The sequence below is a fragment of the Mus caroli genome, unplaced genomic scaffold (assembly GCF_978045245.1).
Source record: "Mus caroli unplaced genomic scaffold, Mus_caroli_1 scaffold_20, whole genome shotgun sequence".
Lineage (NCBI taxonomy): Eukaryota > Metazoa > Chordata > Mammalia > Rodentia > Muridae > Mus > Mus caroli.
The window spans coordinates 37175664-37199540 of record NW_028227275.1 but is presented as its reverse complement, the minus strand read 5'-3'; the positions used below and the strand labels follow the sequence as shown (position 1 = coordinate 37199540).

General features: G+C 43.4%; 1 protein-coding gene across 4 annotated transcripts in view; it reads left to right on the top strand.

The window, feature by feature from the left end:
• The window catches only part of Apba1 (amyloid beta precursor protein binding family A member 1), a 192682-nt gene that overhangs the window by 105346 nt on the left and 63459 nt on the right, over positions 1 to 23877 (top strand). The window contains exon 1 of one of the 4 annotated variants that reach the window (XM_085834257.1): positions 6186 to 6289. The exons of the other annotated variants lie outside the window; for them this stretch is intronic. The gene's annotated coding sequence lies outside the window, so the exon portion shown is untranslated. Of the gene's footprint in view, positions 1 to 6185; positions 6290 to 23877 lie in introns of those variants that run through there. 4 annotated transcript variants of the gene reach the window in all.

Here is a 23877-nt window from a genome sequence, read left to right as displayed (position 1 = left end):
GATCCTGAACTGGCAGCAATCCTCCTGTTCCAGCTTGCATGAGTGCTGGAATTACAGGTGTCAGCTTCCATGCCCAGTTTGTTTGTTTTTATATAAACTTCCATTTGCTTTATTAGACTTCAAAGCTGAACCTACTGGCAGTGTCCTAAGACACCAGAGCTTGTGAATGCCAAGCTGGAAGAAGACGAACTTCCCTACTCATGCTTGGCCGCACAAGTGATCTATTAAGTGAGAGGCTCCCCACTTCCCTACTCAAAGTCTCCAACTGTAATTAAACCACAGCAGCCCGGGCAGGATGCCCCATAGAGCAATTCCTCAAAGAGTAGAATTGTGGCCAGGAAAGGAAGCCTGCAGCATGAGCTGGCCAGTTATGTCACAGCAGAGTGAATGAATGAGCTGGTCAGAAAGGTTACAGTTTTTCTAAGTCTTGGGGACTTGTCTGAAAGGCAAAACAATGATTTTCATAATGATCAAATGGAATCTAGGACAAAAGGTACACACAGTACCCCCAAATAGAAACGACACTCCCATACTGCTGAACTGAAGAATTCTCAGTCCAAACTGTGAACTTCTAAAGTAAATTTAACTTGAGGTTGGCGACTTATCTCAGTGCTAGAGAGGTTACTTAGCAAATGCAAGGCCCTGAGTTCCGTCTTCAGCTCTAGGGGACGACGGGAAGGAGGCAGTAGATTTATCTTTCCAATTTCAAAATTCATCACACATCAGAAAATGTATAAATCCCAGAAGGATAAAGACACGTTCCCACCAGCGGAAGCCTCACTGTCTCTTCACATGTTCTTTATTTCCACTGAAGAGGTGACTTCCACCTGGGTCTTCCATGACATTTAAAAGCCAATTTGTTGAAGGTCACCCAGCGGTAAGCTAATTGGCTTAAACATCCTGTTTTCAAACTCTCTTTCTAGCATCTAAAAATCATTTAAGGGATGAGCCCAAAATAGCAGGAGCCGGGAGGCTGTAGAATAACCATTGTGGGTTGGAGTTTAGAACGGTTATGAATTCTAGCAGGGGCTTAGTGCCTGCTGCTGCTGTGCTCTCAGAGGGGAGAGCCCCATCAAAGACGCGGCAAAGAACAAGAACAAAAAGATGTAAAAGCTTTGTGTCTGTCTGACGTCATCTCCCAGGGCATCCGAGGTTGTTTCTCGCTCACCAAGACCTTGCATTCTTGCTTCTAATGCTTAGAAGTATTGTTTGCAATAGGACCAGCTCAAAAAAAAAAAAAAAAAAAAAAGTAGTGTAGAGGAAGGAAAAGCAGAAAGCAGATAGCGGAAGGATATGCAGGTGTCTTATCGGTCCCAAGAGCCAAACTGCAGCCTAGCCATCAGAGGGACCAGACTGCTTGCTGCTGGCAGGTCTGGACAGCTTGGGATTGGGGTTCAGGCTTAGGGTTGGTTTTGTTTTGTTTGTTCTGGGCTCCTCTTGCCTGCCCTTACTTTCTCTTTTAGCACTTCTGTGCCTGGTAGCACACCCACCAAGCCCATTTTGTGTACCTGGATAAAGTACAGCTCCTTGTGGGTTTTGTTCTGTTCAGAAACTCAGTCAATGAGAAGTGAGATCTTAGTCCTCTTCCTAAATTTGTACAGAAAGACCCCTGACCCCTGACGGGTCAGCTGACTAAGTCTAGGCGGAATGAACAAGGCAGGCAGGTTCCAGTCTTAGAGTACTCAGAGTGGTTCAGAGGAAGAGACCGGAGACTTGCAGTAAGCTGTGGAGCCCCCACAGGTGTCTTGGAGGCTGACTAAAGAGCCTCACATTGGATTCTAGGTTGTGCACCCAGGCTTGGGTGAGAATGGACAGACAGGAAGGTGGACACTCATATTCATCATGAGTCTTTCTCTGCAGCAGGTACCTGGGCACCATTCTCTGAAGACTGAGTCAGTACTACGCCCTAGAAGATGAGGGCTGGTGCTAAATTGGGCAGTTTAAAGTCCTGTTTTTAAATTGATTATATCTTGTAGTCATCGTGTACCGTGTTAACACTGGGCACTATAATAGGGACATTGTTATTTGAGCAGTCCTACCGTGCACAAGATTTAGGAACCCCTGTGTGTCAGGTGAGGCATGGGCCAAGAAACTGTGGTTGAATGCTGGCTGACAGGAAGCTCTTCTGTGAATTTTATTTTCATGTATACCCTCTTTGCTTGCGTCGTTGTGAACTTGTCTAAAGACACTTCGCTATATGGCAGCCTTTTGGATGCATACGTATAACGGAGCGCTAGAATGTCTGTTCTGAATCTTAGAGGGTGTTGAAATCGACTACTTTTGTATTGTTTTCAGCTACACCGCATAGCAGAAACTCAGCCAACAAGCAGCGGGGAAGCAAAGAGCCTCTGCCACCTGCCATAAGGAATATTTAGGCATGACTTGTAATTTCTGTGGTGGTGGTGGTTGAAACGTGAGCAAGTGCTTCCAGAGTGTTCCAGAAATATCCCTTAAAGATGCTCTGAGTACGGAGAGGACTGACTTCCCCATTTCACCAGCTCTTTTCATAGATGCTGCAAAAGGAAAGGCCCCTTCGGCTTCAGAATCAAAATCCAGTGAGAGCAGCAGAAGCCAGTATTGGCATGGGCTTTTCTGATGCAGGGGGTTGGCTCCCTAGAAACCTCTCCTTGTTCTATTCTTGTGGCAGACATGGGCATTTGATCTATGTCTGTTTCATCCAGAAGGAAATGGAGTTTAGGATCCATGAAATGCATGTCAAAGTATTTGGATCTAAAATAATGTGATTTTTCTGAAGTGTCTGTGAAATATTCCTTTGGATGCAAATTGTAATGAGCGAGATATCTAATTAGCACACTGAGCTAAGCAGGAAGAGCTAGACATTGTCGAGATGGCAGAGCAGCACGTGGCTTCAGTGTGCAGAATTCAGGAACAAGCCAGAGTAGACAAGTTCAAACCCCAGCCTCACCACTCACTTGCCTTGTGACTGAGAGACTCACTCAACCTACCCGCTTCTAAGTTTCCTTCTAGTAAAGTTGAAGGCCAGCAGTGACCTAGAGCTGTTTTAAGGATGAATAATAGTTGAGCACGAATAGTATTCTCTGGCCATAGGAAATGACATTCACCGCCTGGAGCATGTGCCCTTGATGTGTGGGCACAGCTACTGGGTATGTTGAGCACAGCGGCTTCATCTGCAGGCCAGGCTGGGAAGGGGGCGGGGCATATGACCAGGCTTTTCGTGCATTCTATAATTCTCCACTTCCTGATGCTTTCTGCATGTCTTTACCCTCTCCCGAGTAGGGAAGCCAACAACAATGAGAAGCTGAGATACCCTGGAAGCTGTGCTCTACCAACATTAGGGAGCCCAGCAAAATGGGACGAGGGAGGCAGAGGGCCGGCAGCCTGCAGCTCAGCGCATGCTCAGAACTGTCAGGGCGTCTCTGTTCATCAGCTATCAACCGCAGACCGAGGACTGCCGTGAGCTGCTTGAAACCCGTGGGGTGCCATTCGTGGAAGCCAAGGACCCCTGATAATTGGGCACCAGAGGAAGAGCTTTGACCTTGAAAAAGTGAACCTGGTGCAGTCAGAGACAATTTGACCGCTTTCCGAGGTGCAATTGGATGTCTGGGGCCGCAGAGCTAGCTGAGTGTCCCTGAAAGGAAAATGAGACGAAGGATATCTCGGCTACTGATATATTTGGAAGTGAAGAGGGCTCACTTGCCCTTCTGCCTCTCCATAGTCATCCTCAGAAGACTGCCGAATTTCTATAATTCGTAAGAAATTATCTATCTTAAATACAGAGATGGTCTGATTTCACACGTACATTTGGATAGTTTTGAGAACCAAAGGAGGCACTCAACATAACTAAACTTGTATAATTTTCCTTGGAAGATTGTTTGGCAGCTTCTTAACAAGACTAAAAATATGCTTACCATACGTATGATTCATCATTTAACCACTTGGTACTAGCCCAAATGTGTTGAAAAAAAATTTTTTTCCATAGAAATTGCACACAGGGATGCTTATAGCAGCATTGATCCTAATTGACAAAACCTATCAGCAGCCAAGAAGTCCTTCAGATGGTACATGAGTTTTAAAATTAGCATTCTACACTAAAAACAAGTGAGCTATCAAGGCACGAAAAGGCATGGAAGACTCCCCAGTGTATATACTATGGGAAGCTGTCTGAAATGTTCATACTAATGGACCAATCACGTGTGTTCCTCAGCTTATAGCAAGGCTCAATCCCAATGAACTGGCTGTAAGCTGAAGACATCATTAAATCCACAGTGCATTTACTGCCCCTAGCCTGCTAAACATCTTCGCTTGGCAGCAGGACACACTGTAAGGTGCCAGAGTTTCCCTGCAGATCTCCTAGCTGCCTGGGACTGTATAGCTCACTGGGGCTGCCCCAGCATCTCCTCCAGGATGTATCTTTTATTGCTAAGCTGGGAAAGGTCCAAGATGCAAAGTTTGAAATACTGTTACTACAGCATGCATATTGCTGTAAATATCAGAAAGTCAAAAAAAAAAAAAAAAAAAAAAAAAGAATGCCTAGGTCAGCCATCATAGGTGAAGAGGATCGTCAGTATAAGATGTTCTGAAAAAGGCAGAACTATCAAGGCAGATAGCAGTCAGTGATTCCCAGAAGCTGGGTTAAGAGATGGTTAGGAGAAAGAGGAGCCCAGAGAGCTGGAAGAGCAGTGAATGTGCTCTGCGTGGTGTTATGGGGGTAGTGCAGGTTCGAACATCTATCAGGACTCATAGAACACACGGCCTGAACCCCAGTGTAAGCCCTGGACATCTTCACTGCCTAGTGACTTGCCGGTGTGGTTCACAGACTGCAGCGAATGTGCCGCTCTGCTGGAGATGACAGTGGTTGGGAAGGCTGGGGGCCAGTGTGGAGTAGGGGTCTATGTGGGAGCTTGCTGTGTTTGTGTTTTTAACTCAGTTCTGCTGTGAACGTAGACTGCTCTAAGGAGTCTTTAGTTTTTAAAAAACTGTGTTGTTTGTGCATGTTTATTAGCCCTGCCATAAATTGTCACACTTTGAAAACAGTTTCTGAAAATATTTTTATCCAAAGAGGATTATTTTAAATTAGAGAGCAGAACATATGTTCACCTTACTTCTAAGCAAGATGCTCTTAATTGGAGCTAAGAAGAAAGAAAGAAATGGCAACGCGCTTATGAAGTAAAGGGGAAGGAAGCTGTTTTTCTTCCGTGTGATTATTCTTTGTGTGAGAACCTGTACTAAAGTCTCTCCTTTCCCTTGGTTTACAGTAGTGATTTGTTCTGTAATTTCCAGTGTGCTGAGGCTCTCTTAGGCACTTTACAATATATAGATTTAGTCATTATTAGCTAGAGACTTATCCATTCATTCACTCAAAAATATTTATTGACCTATATAACTCAATAGCAAGGAAACAACAATGCAAAAAGAAAAAAAAAAAGAGGAGGAGGGAATCACTTAAGCAGACATTTCTCTAAAGATGTGGTACAAATGGCCAGTAGGTATGAAAAGGCATGGCCAGCATCACGGAGGACAAGTGCCAATCAAAGCCACAAGGTGTCAGCTCACACGTTAGGATGGTCCCTCCAAAAATAAAGATGCTCTGATGCAGATGTAGAAAAACTAGAAGCTTTGTGTTTTTTCTGGTGGGGGCTATAAATTCTTACTCCTGCTATGGAAAAATTGTATCAAGATTCTTTTTCTAAAATATTTATTTATCTTGTTGTGTGTATTGATATCTTAACCACATATATGTCTGTATGAGCATGCCAGATCCCCTGGACCTGGAGTTACAGACAGTTGTGAACTGAATGTGAGCCCTGGGAATTGAACCCTGGGTCTTTTGGAAGAGCAGCTAGTGCTCTTAACCACTGAGCCATCTCTCTAGCCCAGATATATATATATATATATATATATATATATATATATATATATATTTTCTTATGTGATGGACATAGCTTATTGCCCAGCAACCTCATTTCTAGGTACTTATCTAAAAGAATTGAAATGAAGATCTCACAGAAATATCCACACTCACATGTTCTCTGTAGCACTATTCACAATAGCCAGGATGCACAAACAGCTTAAATGCCCAGTGACGAAGAAAGAAGATATAAAGTTGATGCGTAGAGTCGAACCGTATTCTTGCCATTTGCAGCAACACGAATGGCTCTGGAGGACCTGCTGCCAGATGAAATAAGCCAGTCACAGAAACACAGAAACACTTCCATGAAAAATCGAATATAGTCAACTGACAGAAGGAAAGGATAGAGGGCAGCTGCCAGAACCTGAGGAGTGGTGGGGAGAAGCTGCCATTCAACAGGTAGAAAGATTCAGTAATACAAAGTAAATAATGCCCACAGCTCTGCTGTATATCTTACTTAAGGTTAGCATCACCATATTACACTGTCTAAATCTGTTAGTGTATACCCCACGCCCTGTGTTGTCCTGTAATAATAATAAGATAATGAACACTAGATGAGTATCACACACTGTTTCTCTAGGAACATAGTATATGGAATATAGTAAAATGTATGGGGGGAGGAAGATAAATGAATGTATAGTATGTCTGGAGACACGTAAAAGTACTGTGCTGGGGACTGTGATTCGGAGAACTTCTCTTATATGGTGACATTTGAGCAGACTCATAACAAGAATAAGTTGTCTCTTGTCTGGGGGACAGTGAGTTCAGGCAGAGGGACAGAGAATGCAGAGGAAATGCTGGCATTTCATGACGTTGCAAGGAGGTCCCTGTGGCTGGGTATGTACGTATAGAGGTTGAGGTCAAAGGTCAGTGAGACTAGAATGAGACATCACTATATTATTAAAAGAAATATATGATCTAACTTACATTTGGGCATGGTTGCTGAAGCCTAGAAATCAATTGCCCATCTCCTGGTAAAGGATGGTGGCAATGTTAATGAGGAATAAGAACAGTTAAGTTAGTTCTTGGCTGAGTTTGAAGGTAGGAATGGTGAGTGTCTCACAGATTTGCTCGAGTGTGGAAGAAAGGACTGAGAATGATGCCAAGGGTTTGAGCTACTGGAATCATCATGGAAGTGATAGTAGAAAGAACAGGTTTAGGGGGAGAAAGACAGAAGTCTGGCTTTTTTGTTCCTAGCTCCCTCCCCCTTGAAACCCTCTATCCCATCCCCCCTACCTCTGCTTCTATGAGGGTGTTCCCGCACTCCTGCCTCCCCACCCTCGAATTTCCCTACACTGGGGCATTGAACCTTCACAGGATCAAGGACCTCTCCTCCCATTGATGCCCGACAAGGCCATCCTCTGCTACATATATACAGCTGGAGCCATGGGTCCCTCCATGTGTACTCCTTGGTTGGTGGTTGAGTCCCTGGGAGCTCCGGGGGATCTGGTTGGTTGATATTGTTGTTCCTCCCATGGGGTTGCAAACCCCTTCAGCTCTTTCAGTCCTTTCTCTAACTCCTCCACTAGAGATCCTGCGCTCAGTCCAATGGTTGGCCGTGAGCATCTGCCTCTGTATGTGTCAGGCTCTGGCAGAGCCTCTCAGGAGACAGCTATATCAGGCTCCTGTCAGCAAGCACTTCTTGGCATCCACAGTAGTGTCTGGGTTTGGTGACTGTATATGGGATGTATTCCCAGGTGGAGCAGTCTCTGGATGGCCTTTCCTTAAGTCTCTGTTCCACACTTTGTCTCCATATTTGCTCCTGTGAGTATTTTGTTCCCCTTTCTAAGGACTGAAGCACCCACACTTTGGTCTTCCTTCTTCTTGAGCTTCATTTGGTCTATGAATTGTATCTTGGATATTCCAAGCTTTTTTCCTAATATCCACTTACCAGTGAGTGCATACCATGTGTGGTCTTTTGTGACTGGGTTACCTCACTCAGGATGATATTTTCTAGTTCCATCCATTTGCCTGGGAAGTCTGTTCTTACTCATCCTTCTTGGAAGCACCACCCAGTTATCCATGGCCGCACATTAGGGAGGCAGATGGCATGTGTAGGAGCTCAGGGGAGGGGTCTCTACCATGAATATGAACCTGAGATTCATCACTACAGATGACACTCAAGCCCGTATGAGATTACCTGAACAATCCTGGATAGCCAGTAAAAGAAAAAAACAAAACAACAACAACAACAACAGCAACAACAAAACAGCCTAAGGCCAAGTGTGGGTCCTCCAGGGGAAAGAAGCCTGTCAGAAAAGAAGCAGTATATGAGGCAGGGGAGGACCAGCTCTAAAGGCCAAGAAGAACAAAGTGGTATGAAACCCAGGAGAGAAGCCTGCTCTAAGAGACAGGTGTGATTGGCTGTGTCAAATGCTGCAGAAGTGTCACCATCTTTACTGTGGAACTTGGCACAGGGACTTGTCCAAGCTGAGCCCATGGAGCGGTAGGGATAAGAGCCCAGATGGAGTTTACGGCAGAAGAGAGGGAGAGGAGAGACCCAGGGGATACAGAAAGATAGAAGATGTCGCTGAAGGAAAATCTTGCATATGACAGAGCTAGAATTTAAACTCACATGTTCCTCCTTCAAAGCGCAGGCTGTGTGCTACAACAGAGAGTTCTGGATCAGGAGTGAGGGCAGCTCTGACAATTGCTTGTCATGTGACCATGAGTCCCACCTCACAAAACATCTTCAACAAAGCCATGTAATATGCCAGGCAGGTGAATAACGAGGACCCCTTGCCTGGCTTGGGGTAGAGAAGGAAGTTGAAGTTAGCGCTTCAATGGGTGGAACAGCCCGGCCTCATTCTCTCTATCCCTTAAGCAGGGAGTTTAGACCAGGAGAACGCTAAAGGTCTTTCTTGTCTTTTAATCCCATGGGTTTCGTGACGAGAATCCTCTCATCTCAGATGGACGAGGGCAAATAGCACAGATACACTCTCCAGAGTGTTTTTAAGGTGCCAATGCTTAATTAGAATTTTTAATTGGGAGAAAAGTGTTCGGGTACTTTAGGCACAATTAGTGCAGTAGATTAAAATCATTTAAGTGGCCTCGTTCACTTCCCAAACCGTTTAAATTGATTTTATAATTCTGCCCATGTAAAGGGTCAGGTGTCGTGTGGATAACTAGAACCACTCGTAGATTTTAATGAGGTTTTTCTTGTCAACCAGAGAAAAGGAAGGCATTATTATAGCATGGTTTTTGACTTCACCTGTAGGGAAGAGAACTTCCCATTCACAAGGTGATGCTCGTCTTGTCTCCATGGCGTTAGGAAAGAAGTTTTTCCTTGAGACAAAGAAACAGCGAAGGCAGTCAGCAGTAAGGGGGCACGTTGGGAGAAACGTTTGCAATCATGGACTGATAAACATTTACTATCTCTAATATTCAAAGACCTCCTTCGAGTGGCTACAAATCAAAAAGTCAATCAGAAACCAAGCTATTCAAAGGAAAGGAAATACAATAGCCAGTCAATAAAAAAAAGATCTCTTTATTAAGTGTCAGGGAGACTTGAGTTCAAACATCCCTCACCAGACTAGCTAGGATTAAGTCTCTTTGTAACATCTGGCAAGGGAACTCCATACCCTGTGTCTTGATTTGCTGTGGACTAGGTGTCTTCCTGTCCCTCATCCCCAGGAGGGCATATTGGTGGTAAGTTTAGGGAAAGAGGACAGGAGGGCTGGTCACCATCTGTGCTCTCCTTCCCATGAGGATGCACATCATATATTCATATCCCTGTTCCAAGGCTTCGTCAGGTAGGCTCTGCACCTGTCAGGGTCACTTGTAGCTGCAGATGTCCCTATGTGATAACATAGGATACCCATCTACTACAAAGATGGAGACTAAGACCCTGTGGCCAATCTGAGAACACACTGTACAACCCAGCTATTCAGGTGAAAATTTACGTTTGTATTTCTATGGCTGATGCATATTTCTTTGATGGTTGAGAACTTAAGAAATAAAGGAAGTTTGGTTTCTTCTTCTTTTTTCCTATCAAGGAAACAAAAAGAAAGAAGGCAGACAGAGAGAGAAGGGGGAGGGGGTGTAATATGCCCACGGTTACATGTGTAGAAAGGGGGGGTGTAATATGCCCACGGTTACATGTGTAGAAAGGGGGGGTGTAATTGCCCACGGTTACATGTGTACAAAGAAAAAGTCTTAAGAATCAGCAAAGAATTGCCAAGAGTTGAGAAAGTCACTTTGTTAATATGTATTGCAACTTAAATATGTTGTCACATGAGGGGTTGTATGAGAATAAGGATGCCTTTCATGACGCGTAAATATACATTTAAATATGGTTAAAATGCTAAATTTTTATGTGTGTTTTACTACAACAGAAAAGTGTGTTTTAGGGCCACAAGATGGTTCAGCAATAAGGACTCTTGCCAATACACCCGACAACCAGAGCTCTATTCCCAGAATCCACATGGTGAAAGAAGAAAGTTGACTTCAACATGTCATCCTCTTACTTCTCTGTGTGTACAATGGCATGTCCACACACACACACACACACACACACACACATCTAATAAAATGTTTATTTAATGATGTAATTATTGGATTTCTTGTACTGACTTCAAAATAATCCAAGAAGAGGCAGCAGGTAGAAGAGTTATGGATGGGCCACAACTGGCCTTCATCCTGTTTTCAACCCTCAGAGTCAAAGTGGGAGGATAATAACACTGTTTTCTATAGTTTTCCATATGTTTGCATTTTTCCATAATATGTGTGCTATTCTTAACCACCTAATCTCACTTCCTGGACATTCTCTCATAGAAATAACCCTACCCACACATAATGACATATGTCTATAAGAACATTTGTCAAAACACGGTATAGACATATGTAAGAACATTGACCATCTCAACAACAGTTTGCTGTTACTACACATAACTGAATTAGGGCAATCTCAGTGGTGGTGCCTCAAGGATAACCTATACCCACCTCGTCATTTGTTTCTGTGTGTGATTCACGGGGGAACGTAGCAGGATGATAGTACAAGATTAAAAGTCCAGCAGAAGGAAAGACAAGTCCAGAGACTCGAGAGAAAAGAGAGATCTCACCCATATGTTCAGAGAGCTCCAAGAGCTTGTAATATCCTTAGAAGAATGAGTGTAAACCAGATGGTGGAGAAAGGCACAGCTCTTAGACAGTAAGTGAGCACAGACTTCAATGGGAAGGTTTAATATAGAAAATCTAATAGGATATAAAAGAGGATGGGGGGAGGAGCAGAAGGCTGGAAACAGAAAAGCCAGGAAAACTCAAGAATCTCGGAGGCTCTGATGTCCGATGTACTCAGAACATTCTCGAAGCTGAGGAAAGACAAGGTCTTCGGGTTGCAAAGCTTTCTGCTGCACAGTAAAGGCCCATCAAGGCCTAGACTCATTCTCTCAAGATCTCCAAACCCTGAAAACAAGAGAAACATTAAAATATACCAGGGATAGTGGCTACCAAGGAATGAGCTAGTCTAGTTCAGGATGTCTCACCAGCACAGTAGCATGCTCTACAGGCTTATGAGACCAGACCTACTGGCAAAGCCTGCAGTTTATGGAGATGTTTGGGTAATATGTTTGTGAGTTATAACAAAGGTGAGTGATAATATCAAGCCATAAGTGGGGTGGAATGTGGCATTGTTGTTATATGCTTGCTGATCAGCTATATGTAAGGGTGTGATCAAAGCCCTTTGACACATTCATGAATTCAGAATGTCATAAATAGTTTGAGATGTATTCTAGAAAAATGAAGAGAAAAGGAGAAGAGAAGTGGGAGGAGAGGAGAGGAGAGGAGAGGAGAGGAGAGGAGAGGAGAGGAGAGGAGAGGAGAGGAGAGGAGAGGAGAGGAGAGGAGAGGAGAGTGTTCAGTGGTCCATGATGTGGCATACCAAGAGACCACTAAAGGGAAATTGACTATGGCTTTTAGCTGACTCTGAGAAGCAGAACATTGACCTAGCAGAGCAAAGAGAAGCTGTGAAGATGAAGGGAGACCCATTGTCCAGTTCATTTGACTGAGACACCAGAGAAGTTGACATCATGGTGACAGCCTGCTTTTTCTTTTCTTTTGGCCAGTAAGATAAAAGGTTTATAAGAACGACCAAGGGGTTTAATTAAGATAAAAATTATTCAAGTTAGTCATGACCCAACTGTTTAGTAAACCACCCAGTGGCTCGTTAAAGCATTCTGTGAAATTGAGGGGAATTCTTTTTGACCTTGGTGCTAGGAAACCTGTTTTGATTGACACAGGAGTGGTGTCACTGGAAAACCAAAATGTAGTGACACCAGTCTTCATGACACATAGATGGATGTTATTTGTATAACCTTGGTAAAGCAATAGCTGTGTATTGCTTTCCAACATTTTGAATCACCCTCTGTGTTTAAACACAGAAGACTTGATTGTGGCTACCAGGCATAAAATAAACATTAGATGGACAAGTTCAAAGTATAAAACTGATTGACAGATGATAGAAGGTCAGACAGGACAAATAAAGTAGAAAGATGGGAGGATGTGTTAGTAACAGAAGCCAAATCGCTCATTACAAAAAAGTAGTAAGCATTGGGGGACAGAAAGAAAAGACTTCAACTAACTGTTCATCTTTTATGGCAGGAATTTAGGAGAGAGTGTCATATATGTATATGTCCATATATGTGTGTATATCTATATATGTATATGTCATAAAGGTATGTATGTATATGTATACATATATATGAATACATATGGAAGAAATTCAGGAGCTAGTGCCATATAGATATAGAAATAGATATATATGAATATACATGGCAAGAACTCAGGAGATGATATATATATCATATATTGTAAATAATATGTATATTATATATGTATTATATATTCATTCCAAAGCTAAGGAGATGGCACCTAGAAACAATTAAGAAAAACCCTACACTAAAGTCAACTCAGAAGCAATTTAGAAGGGTTATTTTTTTTAATTAGGTATTTTCTTCATTTACATTTCAAATGCTATCCCAAAAGTCCCCCTTAGCCTCCCCGACCCACTCCCCTACCCACCCACTCCCACTTCTTGGCCCTGGTGTTCCCCTGTACTGAGGCATATAAAGTTTGCAAGACCAAGGGGCCTCTCTTCCCAATGATGGCCTACTAGGCCATCTTCTGATACATATGCAGCTAGAGACACAAGCTCTGGGGATACTGGTTAGTATTGTTGTTGTTGTTCCACCTATAGGGTTGCAGACCCCTTTAGCTCCTTGGGTACTTTCTCTAGCTTCTCCATTGGGGGCCCTGTGTTTCATCCAATAGCTGACTGTGAGCATCCACTTCTGTGTTTGCCAGGCACTGGCATAGCCTCACATAGCCTGCATTTGGAGGCTGATTATGGGATGGATCCCCAGGTGCGGCAGTCTCTAGATGGTCCATCTTTCGTCTCAGCTCCAAACGTTGTCTCTGTAACTCCTTCCATGGGTGTTTTGTTCCCAATTCTAAGAAGGGGCAAAGTGACCACACTTTGGTCTTTCGTTCTTGAGTTTCATGTGTTTTGCAACTTGTATCTTGGGTATTCTAAGTTTCTGGGCTAATATCCACTTATCAGTGAGTACATATCATGTGAGTTCTTTTGTGATTGGGTTACCTCACTCAGGATGATATCCTCCAGGTCCATCCTAGGAATTTCATAAATTCATTCTTTTTAATAGCTGAGTAGTACTCCATTGTGTAAATGTTCCACATTTTCTGTATCCATTCCTCTGTTGAGGGACATCTGGGGTCTTTCCAGCTTCTGGCTATTATAAATAAGGCTGCTATGAACATAGTGGAGCATGTGTCCTTATTACCAGTTGGAACATTTTCTGGATATATGCCCAGGAGGTATTGCGGGATCCTCCAGTAGTACTATGTCCAATTTTCTGAGGAACTGCCAGACTGATTTCCAGAGTTGTTGTATAAGCTTGCAATCCCATCAACAATGAAGGAGTGTTCCTCTTTCTCCACATCCTCGCCAGCATCTGCTGTTACCAGGCCTATTCCTCCTCACAATTCCAGCATCTCTCAGGTCCTCGAGTCTTCTACATTCAGTGAATGGAGAAAGTGTATATAGAAAAGACAAGCTCCTTGTATAAAGTAGCTTGGCTCAGAAATTATGTGACCATTTTTGCTGTCCTTCCTTTGATGAGACCTAAGCATGGCCCCATCCAGGTGTAAGGGGAGCTTGCAATGTAGTTTTGGGTGACAGTTTTACAATATGAAGTGGCTTAGCCTGTTTTCTGCTACTATAACAGAGTGCCTGTTAGTGGGTAGTTTATAAAGAGCAGAGACTGGTTTTTTATGGTTCTGGAGCCTGGGAAGACCAACGTGGTAGTAGCATCTGGTGTGTGCTTCCTGCTGGCTAATCCATGACGAAGAGTATCCCTTGGTGAAGAAGCATGCGTGAGAGGCAGGAAGAAAAGTTAGGCCCAGCACCACTGTAGCAGTATCCTGGAGATACCTAACCCAACCCTACAGAAACAGCTTTAGTGTGGGCAAAGCCCTCAAGTCCCAATCACCTCTGAAAGGCCCAGCCTCTTTTACCTCTCCTTGTGTTACAAAGCAACCATCGTTGCTTTGTTTTGTTTTGTTTTGCTTGTTTTGTGACAGGCTCTCCCAAGGCTGGCCTTGAACTCACAATCCTCTCATCTCAGCCTGCTGGAATAAGTGTGCCACTCTACCCAGTTCCCGTAATAGTATAATGGCAATCATGTTTCAACACGATCTTTAAATGGAGACATTGAAATCATAGATGTGGGAATGAGTTCAAAATTTTGGTGAACAATAAACCACTCTGTTTCCAAATATCATGGACAACTATCATGTGTGTGCGCCCTGGAAAGGTTTGGGGCTCAGGGTATGAGAAGAACGGTTTGCTTTGAGTGGTTTGTACATTTTGAATTTCTTGTCTTGACATCTTGTGTAATCACTTAGAGTTCTGCCTCTTAAAGGACCAATGTCCTCTTTGTAGGTACCTTAGCACTACGGTGGCAGAGAAGGAAGTTCAGAATGAGATCTAGCAACCAGGTACTTCTTTCAAATACTCATGACTATGGACAACCTTTCTACTCCTGGGCTTGTTTATCTGTTAAATGAGGTTCTGGTTGCCTTGGAAATACTTTCAATTCCACCACTTTATGATTATATCCATGAGTGAATGTGTAATGTGTTTCTGGAGAGCAAACATGAAGGCCACAGACTGGACTGGGGTTCCCTAAGATGCATAACTCTTGGGACCATTTTTACTATCTGGCCCCACCCCTGCCAACCCCACAGTCCATCTACAGAGCTATATTACATCTGAACAGTAAGGCTCAGAGTAAAACAGAGATCAGATGCTGTCTTAGTTTGGGTTTCATGGCTGTGAAGAGACACTGTGACCAAGGCAACTCTTATAAAGGAAAACATTTAGTTGGGGCTGGCTTACAGTTTGAGAGGTTCGGTCCATTATCATTATGGTGGGAAGCATGGCAGGATGCAAGCAGACATGGTGCTAAAGAAGGAGGTGACAGTTCTACAACTTGATCCGCAAGCAGCAAAGAAGAGACTGGAATTCTACACTGGGCAGAGCTTGAGCACATATAACCCCAAAGCCCCCACAGGGCCACATCTCCTCACAGTGCCACTCCTCATTTGCCAAGCATTCAAACAGATGAGTGTGTGAGAGCCAAGCCTAGTGAAACCTCTACAGATTCCAGCATGGCAACAAGAAGCCTGACAAATGGTGAGGAGATTCAAGGCAGAGCTGAAAGTTTACAGAGATGCAACCCTGTCTATGTACCTTCCTCCACCAGCAGGGAGGACATGTCTCCAGGCTCTTTACATTGAAAACAAAAATTGCCATCCTGTCTGGCAGACAGGATTTTCACTATGTGTTTGGATTTTTAAAAAGGTTCATTGCTCGGACATCAGAGAGTGTTTATGCAGGAGAATCTACCCAGTTCTCATTCTTGCCTCTGCACCCCAAAGAGAACTACTGGTATTGCTTTCTCACTTCTGCTCTGTGTGTGTGTGTGTATGTACACATGTGCACACGTGTGCAGGTGCATGTGTGTGTGTGCACATGCACACTTATGGTACTTATGGAGCAATACAATAGTACCCCTTACCCATGGTCTCAGTTATCACAATCGGTCAACCAAAGATTCCCAAATACACTATAGTACAATAAGATCACTTGAGAGTGACCACATTTATGGGACTTTCATTACAGTGTGTTGTTACAATTGTTCTTTATTATTATGGGTTACTGTTAATAATCTCATATTATGCCTAGTTTACATACTGTACCTCAGACTTCATTACCATCTACAGTTTCCCACACCCAGTGAAGTTCCTGGCACCCAGTTGCCAAGGATAAGAGGGAGAGATGGCTGCACTGTACTGACTTAGCTTCTATCTTAATGCATTGGGAGTTCTTTCTATGTGTTTTGTGTTTATCTATTCTGTCCCATAGGCAAGCCATTATTACATGTGTGTCTTACCAATTTCCTCATGGTGGACACTGCTGTTGTTTCCTGTCTTTTGTGAACAAAACTGTAAATCACTCTGTACTTGAGTCATTTTAGACACCTGCGAGTGAGTACATATGTAAATTCTGCCAAATGGTGATTTGGATAGACTCTTTCAAGTGACCAGTCTTCCTTCATCTCTTTTCAAGGATAAGGAATGGTAAGTGTCAGTGGTTGTGAATCAGGATATGGAAACAGCTTTCGAGCAGTAGGATTTTTCTGAGTTGGACACGGGTAAGTGTCCTAAGGTCGATGAAGCTTGGTGTGTGAGCACAAGCAGAACCACTCAGCAATTCACAGAGGCACAGGCTGGACTAATGAGGCTTGGCTGCGGCTGGCTGGAAAGTTGTCACAGTGGCAGCTGTGACGTGAGTACTGCCAAGGGCTGAGCGGACGCTCTGTGAGCCAGAGCACGGGATCCAGCCTGGTAGGAGGCTTCCTGAAATAGAAGACACATGGTGTGCAGGCATACACACACAAACACACACACATACACACACAGAGACACACACACACAAAGACACATATACACACAAACACACACACACAGACACACACAGACACACATATAAACACACACACAAACACACACACATACCCACACAGAGACACACACAGAGACACACACACACAGACACACACACACACACAGAGACACACACACACAGAGACACACATATTCACACACAGACACACACACACACACTCTGTGACAGAACAATGACAGAAAAGCTTCAGTGTAAGGTAGCTTTGTTTCACACACATATACAAAGATAGACTTAATATAAATACACAGAGACATGTTTATATGCATGTTTCAGAGCAGCTTAGGCTAGTGGGACCACTTAATGGGGAATAGTGAATCCCCACATACACAGTCTACACCCCATCCCAGAACATTGGTTACAACCACTGAAGTATTATCACAACCTCATCACCCCAAATCTTATTAGGGCTCACTCTTGGTGCTGACCAGTCTGGGTTGACAAATGCATTTTTTGTTCTTGTTCTTGGTGCTACACTTACTCAACCGATCTTCACAATATCTACCTGGGAGGTGGCTGACATCACTTCCACTTTCAAAGAGGACACAGGGACACAGCAAGTGTGTCTGGCCTAAATGACTGGCCCAAGGTCACGTGCCTGACTCCTATTCAAACTGAGGCTTGAACACAAAGAGTCTGACTCCGACTTGTTAACCATCTCTTGTTCTACCTCTGCCTTCATTCCCAGTCCCTGAAGTTTCTTTCCCCTTCCTACCCTGACTGATGGTAGCTATCCCTGCACCTCCAGGCTTCCCCAAAGTCACATTGCTGCTTTGAAAAATCCCTAAACAACTTTCCTGCTCTTTTCTACTGTGGTGGAGCCTTGAGCATTGAAAGGTAGGAGCTGTGAGGTAGCTGTGATGCCCTTCAGGGTTACCTTGGAAGGTACTCAGAGACAGCAAAGGAAGGGAGGCTGGGAGAGGTGAGGGAAAGGGGGAAGTTGCAGCTACTAGATGAAGGGGCTGGAGGAGCTGAGCTGGGTGGACAGCTGTGCAGATTGGAGGAGGCGAGTCCTTGAGATACGAATCCTCCAGGTACTGTCAGTGCTAGACAGCAGGGCAGTATTTTCCAGCTTCTCTGTTTTGCAATCAATATTGCAGTATCTTCAGCAATAAGATTATACTACCACTGGCCTCCGGGAGAGACTGATGGCTGCTTGAAGGATATTTGATCCTGGGACACAAGGACAACCAGGCCTCACTCACTCAAGTGCGTTCCCCATCTTCCGTTATCTAGGAGGGAAAATTCTGAACTTTTGCTTGGTGATCAGGGTGATGGCCCTGTAAACACAAAGTTATTTCCTAAGCCATAGCTCTTTTGTATTTCATTTTTAGGTTAAATATTTATATTAATTAGTTTTGTTCTTTGACAATTTCATATATATATATATATATATATATATATATATATATATAATTCCGATTACTATCACCCCACCCTCTCTAATCCCCCACCTCCCCTGTCATCGCCTTCATCTCTACAGATCACTTTCCTACATTCATGACTTTTGTTTATTTGTTTGTTTGTTGTGTGACCCATTGAGTTTAACCAAGACCATGGGTTTGGAACTTGGAACCTGGTGGGCTCACCAATAGGTAGGCAACTAAAGACAATGATTCTATATCTCCCAGAATCTACTATCAGTCAATAGTTCAGCAGGGAGAGGTAGGGCTATGATCTCTCCAGATTTATATGTGTGTGTGTGTGTGTACAATGTTGATATATGTATATCAAGTAATACATATATATACAATTTTGCATATATATGTGTATGTATATAATTTTGCTGGGGTCTACATTGTCAGGAGTCTTGCAGAACAAGTCTTAAGTCCCATGAGAGCAGCTGGTTACCACCATACAATGCCCATGCTACTGGTGCACACTTAGGATCCTCTTGCATAGGAAGTTGGTATCGTACTTCTCACAGCTGCATAAGACCATCCATGTCTTTTCTCCCATTGCAGTCTCCATAGCACCGTCTGGCACAGCAAGCGCTAGTCAGAGGGGCAGAACTTTCCAGCTGTTAAAGCTTGATTTCTCAACATTCTGTAATCCAGATGTATGGGATCTTCAGTAATAGGAGTATATCATCTAGCTCCAGTGGGAAAGCAAGAAGAGTGTCAAAAGTGTCTTAGGGTCTCTGGAGTTCCCCTTAAGAACAGTCAGGGACCTGTTTCACACACCTGGCATTGGGATTTTTGTTTAGTAATTCATGGTTTCTAAAAACAGCATTGTCCAACTATGCGGAGTATCTTCCCTCCAATTCTTTTTGAAATTTCATTTTTGAAAACTTTTTAATATTTTTAATTAGCTTACAAAGTAGTATTTTCTTACATACAAAATGTGGTTGCCCTTTCCCACCCTAACCCCCTTTCCCCACGGTCCTATCTTCCTTCCAACTTAGACCCTTTGGCTCTCAGTATTCCTTCTTTTTCTGCCATGTCACATGTATTTTATTACCCTATCCACCTCTTTCCCTCCAAGCTTCTCTGACTCTTCTTATGAGCCTCTTTCTGCTTTTCTGCCTGCCCTCTATACACAGCCTATCCCACATGAACACACACACAAACACTCACACACACACACACACACACACACACACACATTAGAATCTAGGATCTGTACGTGTACTGGCTAGTTTTGTGTCAACTTGACACAGCTGGAGCTATCACAGAGAAAGGAGCTTCAGTTGAGGAAATGCCTCCATGAGATCCAACTGTAAGGCATTTTCTCAATTAGTGATCAAGGGGGAAAGGCCCCTTGTGGGACCATCTCTGGGCTGGTAGTCTTGGTTCTATAAGAGAGCAGGCTGAGCAAGCCAGGGGAAAGCAAGCCAGTAAAAGAACATGCCTCCATGGCCTCTGCTATCAGCTCCTGCTTCTTGACCTGCTTGAGTTCCAGTCCTGAAATCCTTGGTGATAAACAGCAGTATGGAAGTGTAAGCCGAATAAACCCTTTCCTCCCCAACTTGTTTCTTGGTCATGAGGTTTGTGCAGGAATAGAAACCCCGACTAAGACAGTACGTAAGACAGAATTTGAAGATAATTGTCTTTCTGAGCCTAGATTAACTCAATGCAGTGTTTTCTAATCTCATCTCCTTTCCTGCAAATGCCATAATTCATCTCTCTTTACAGCTGAATAAAATTCCATTGTGTGTACACAAGACACTCTTTGAATTCATTCTTCGGTTGAAGGAAATCCAGCTAATTCCATGTCTCTTATGTTGTGAACAGAGCAGCAGAAAACATGGATGAGCAGCGAAAGTCTTCTCAGAAAGTCCCTCCTATACCCTTTACCTTGAAGTGTTTTCTCTGCTTTAACCTCTAAGGGTTTCGGGTATTATGTTAAGGTCCAATTTCCCAGGAATATTTGTATTTGGGGCCCCTGGGACACATTATCTTTAACCGACAGAGTCGGTGGATTCTGATGGTTTTCCAGATTTCCTATGATTCATTTGGAAGGGAACGTGGTTTTCCACCTTACCCTCTTTATGTTTCCTTCCCTATAAACTCTTTGCTAATGTGAGAAAACAGAAATCTAGTAAGCCTGGGAGACTTGGGCTCTGTATGGGATTTCTGGCTCATCAAATTCAAATTCAAGTCTCTGCTTGTTGCTACATAGTATTTGCTTAATAGAATTTGTTTTTAGGCTTGAGAGCGAGGACCTTCCTGCCTGCAGGTGTTTCTAATCATCACGTTTAGTCCATGGTTCATAGATGTGAGGATTAAATGAAAATACCATTTGCATGTATGGACAGTAGAGCCTCTGCTGACCCATTCCTGACCACTGAACAAAAGAAAGTCTAGAAACAAGAACTTAATTTGAGGTTTTGTAATTAGGGCTTTGGCTGCCATGCTGGTGTCTGTTTGAGGAAGGAAAGTGAACAGAAAACTAGAGGAGATTAAAGAAGAGCGAGTTAACTGGCTTTCTAGAGAGCCTAATAATTAAAAAAAAAAGTAACAATAGCAGTAAATCTGAGGTGATGTGGTCTCAGAGGAAAGTTTGCACTTTAATGAATTACTGTTCCATTTGTCCTTAGCTGGAAACTCGCCATCTCCTCCTCCTCTCACAGTATAACTTAATGAGTCTCTGAAAAGTCACATAGCCAAACCGATTGCAGAGTCTTATTATCATCGTTAACTCTATGGTGGTAATAGTTGGGGGTGGGGTGGGGTATTTCTGTATGAAAGAAATATCAGGAAAATGTTCTAGATTGGCTGTGACAGGTGACTTAATACTTTTGAACTGAGCATAACCCTGCAGAAATTATAAATGCCACAGGGACTGGGGAAGAAGCTGGAGCATACAAAAAGGAATTAGGACAGGAAAGCCATATCAAGTTCCTCTAGTGCTCTGTAAATTATGGATTATGTAGATATGTTTGATTTTATACCAGAGGCATCTCACAGAAATTCAGAGAAACTTAATCGGCTTTGATTTCCAGACAGTATCCCTTGAGTTTTCGATAAAAATTGTAAAATTTCCCCTCTGACTTTCTGTGATTGCCTTGGGCTTGCTGAGTGTATTTTATTGGAATCGGAATGATAAATGAGTGATTTGATCATTAAAGTGCGAGGGAAAGCGATAGAAAATAAGGAAATCTGAATACATTTAGAGATTTCTTCTTAACCAAAAGCTGGGCTGTGATGGAGCTTTCTGGTTGAAATAACTAAAATCATTCCAGCCAGTAAGCTAATCGTACTGCTTGGTCGGCATTAATACTGATTTCAAGGTGGGAGGATAGTAGCAGACCTGATTTTGGAGAAATGGCATAGGGGTCCACTCATCCAGCTAGCCTCTGCACCAGTTTCTCCAGTGAGGATAGAGCCTCGTCATGAAAGATGGGGCTACTGGCCAAAGCATTTCTTAGGGCTACCCTTTGGAGGGAACTTCAGAGATGTGACCAGTCTTTAGTAATCGCAGCAGATGTACATCTTTATCTTTTTAGGAACAGATTTGCTATTTGCAGGACATCAGAACATACCAAAAGACGAGCAAAAATTAAAAATTAAAAAACACTTTAACCAGATTTTCTGAGTCATAGATATGGACGATACCTGCTATGGATTTTAAAAAGTCAGATATAACTAACTTTAACTATAGAATGTTAAAAATTACCCACTAGCGGTTTAAAAACCCTTTGGTTAACTTAGAAATCAATTCCAACCTAAGAGTGCCCAGAGTGCTTTGAACAAAGGCTGTACCTTCAGAACAGGAGAGTCTGCCAAGGTTGCCATTCTAAAAGCGATTGTACCAATTTAAATGTTTGTTTTGTTTTTGGTTTTTTTTTTTTTTTTTAATCAATGGCATCATTTTCTGGGCTCTGTGCAGTGTAACAGAAGCACACAGCAGAGAGCCAGCAGACCTGCCTCCATCCCTCTCTGCTCCGAGTGACCTTGGACTATTTATTTCAGTTGTCTGAGCATCTGCTTCCCAAGCAGCAGTTGGAGATAACAATTCCCACTGAGATGCCTGTGAGGGTTAGAAATGGAGTGTATGAAGCACGGTGTGTGGGTAGAGCATGCCTCTACATTGCTTAGTTCGGTGACAGGTTGTCATCTGATGGATTTATAGACATCTAGTCATATTTCAAGGTGGACTAAAAGAGACCAAATGTGGTTAAATATTACCATTGTATTGTAATTGTATTACAGTGAGACAGTACTCTCATAACTTCAAATCTATAAATTAACATTCAAGGCTGCTCCCAAAAGGAGTGTCGGGCCTTTCGACAAAGGCGATGCTCTTGAGACATACAAGTATAGTCTATCAAGGCTGGTTGCCAAAGGCTCAGGCCTCACATTCGCCCATGCGGGACAAGTGTTAGGAGGCACGCTCAGCTATGTAGCTGTGGCTGGACATTCACTCTAGCTGACAGTCTACATCTAGGGTGTATGGCAGTGACGTGCCACCCGAACTATTGCCACTGAGGTGGGGAGAGGCTGAGACCCAGGCAACAGAGATTGAAATATGCCAGTGAATGAAGGGCAGGTGGTCTCTGCTCTGGTGAGAGGAAAGAGGTATCAGCTGAGACCCTGGCAGGGTTCTTACGCCCATCAGGCTTCCTGTGTACATTTCCCGGGTCAATTACTTGAATGTATATAACCCCTGTGTCATGGAACCAGGCAGAGAGGCTCCCTGGCAGAGGACTTCTCCTTAGAATGTCACCTTCATGGTCTTGACTACGACCAGAATATTTAGAATATTACTTTGGGTGTCAAGTAGACTGGTTTACTGTGACTAATTTTCCCATCTGTTAATACACAATATACATAATATACAAGCATCCTACCTTAGATAGCAGTTAGGTACCAGTAGGAAATAGATGGGTATTCAGGTCAGGTAGTTTACAGAGACACAAGAACTAAAAAGACACAGCCTGTACAGGACCTCAGCACCATTGTGGTCCACAAGACTAAAAGGGGAAGGTGGGGGTGGGGTGGGGGGGTCTCATGTCTTTACAGTTATGCCATTAGGAGTGCACATGTTACTGTCAGAGATGACCTGGGAGAATGGATATCTCAACCCCAGACTCCTTCGTCCCATTGTTATCTCACACTTTGTTGGCCAAACATGAACGGAGGACCACATACCTAATGGAGTGTCCTTGAGGGGTACTAGCAGACAAAGCAGCAGAATGGCTCTGCCAGGGGGTGGGGGAGAGTGAAGATGTACAGCCATATCATCACCTAAGCTAGACAAGATTCAGCCCAGGGGCCCAACACTGCAGCCTCACCTTGATTGGCATCTAGTCTCTCAGCAGCACACCTCCCTTCATTTCAGAAATCATTGCAGGCGCCACCTGCCAGGTCCCACTGCACGGTATCAGATGCAACATTATGGGGTGGAATAAAATCCTTCACTGGAGCAAGATAGTCCTGTGTCGGACGTGTCTTTCTGACCACGTGAGCCATCTGAATGGGACATAATTTTAGGAAGGAGAAAT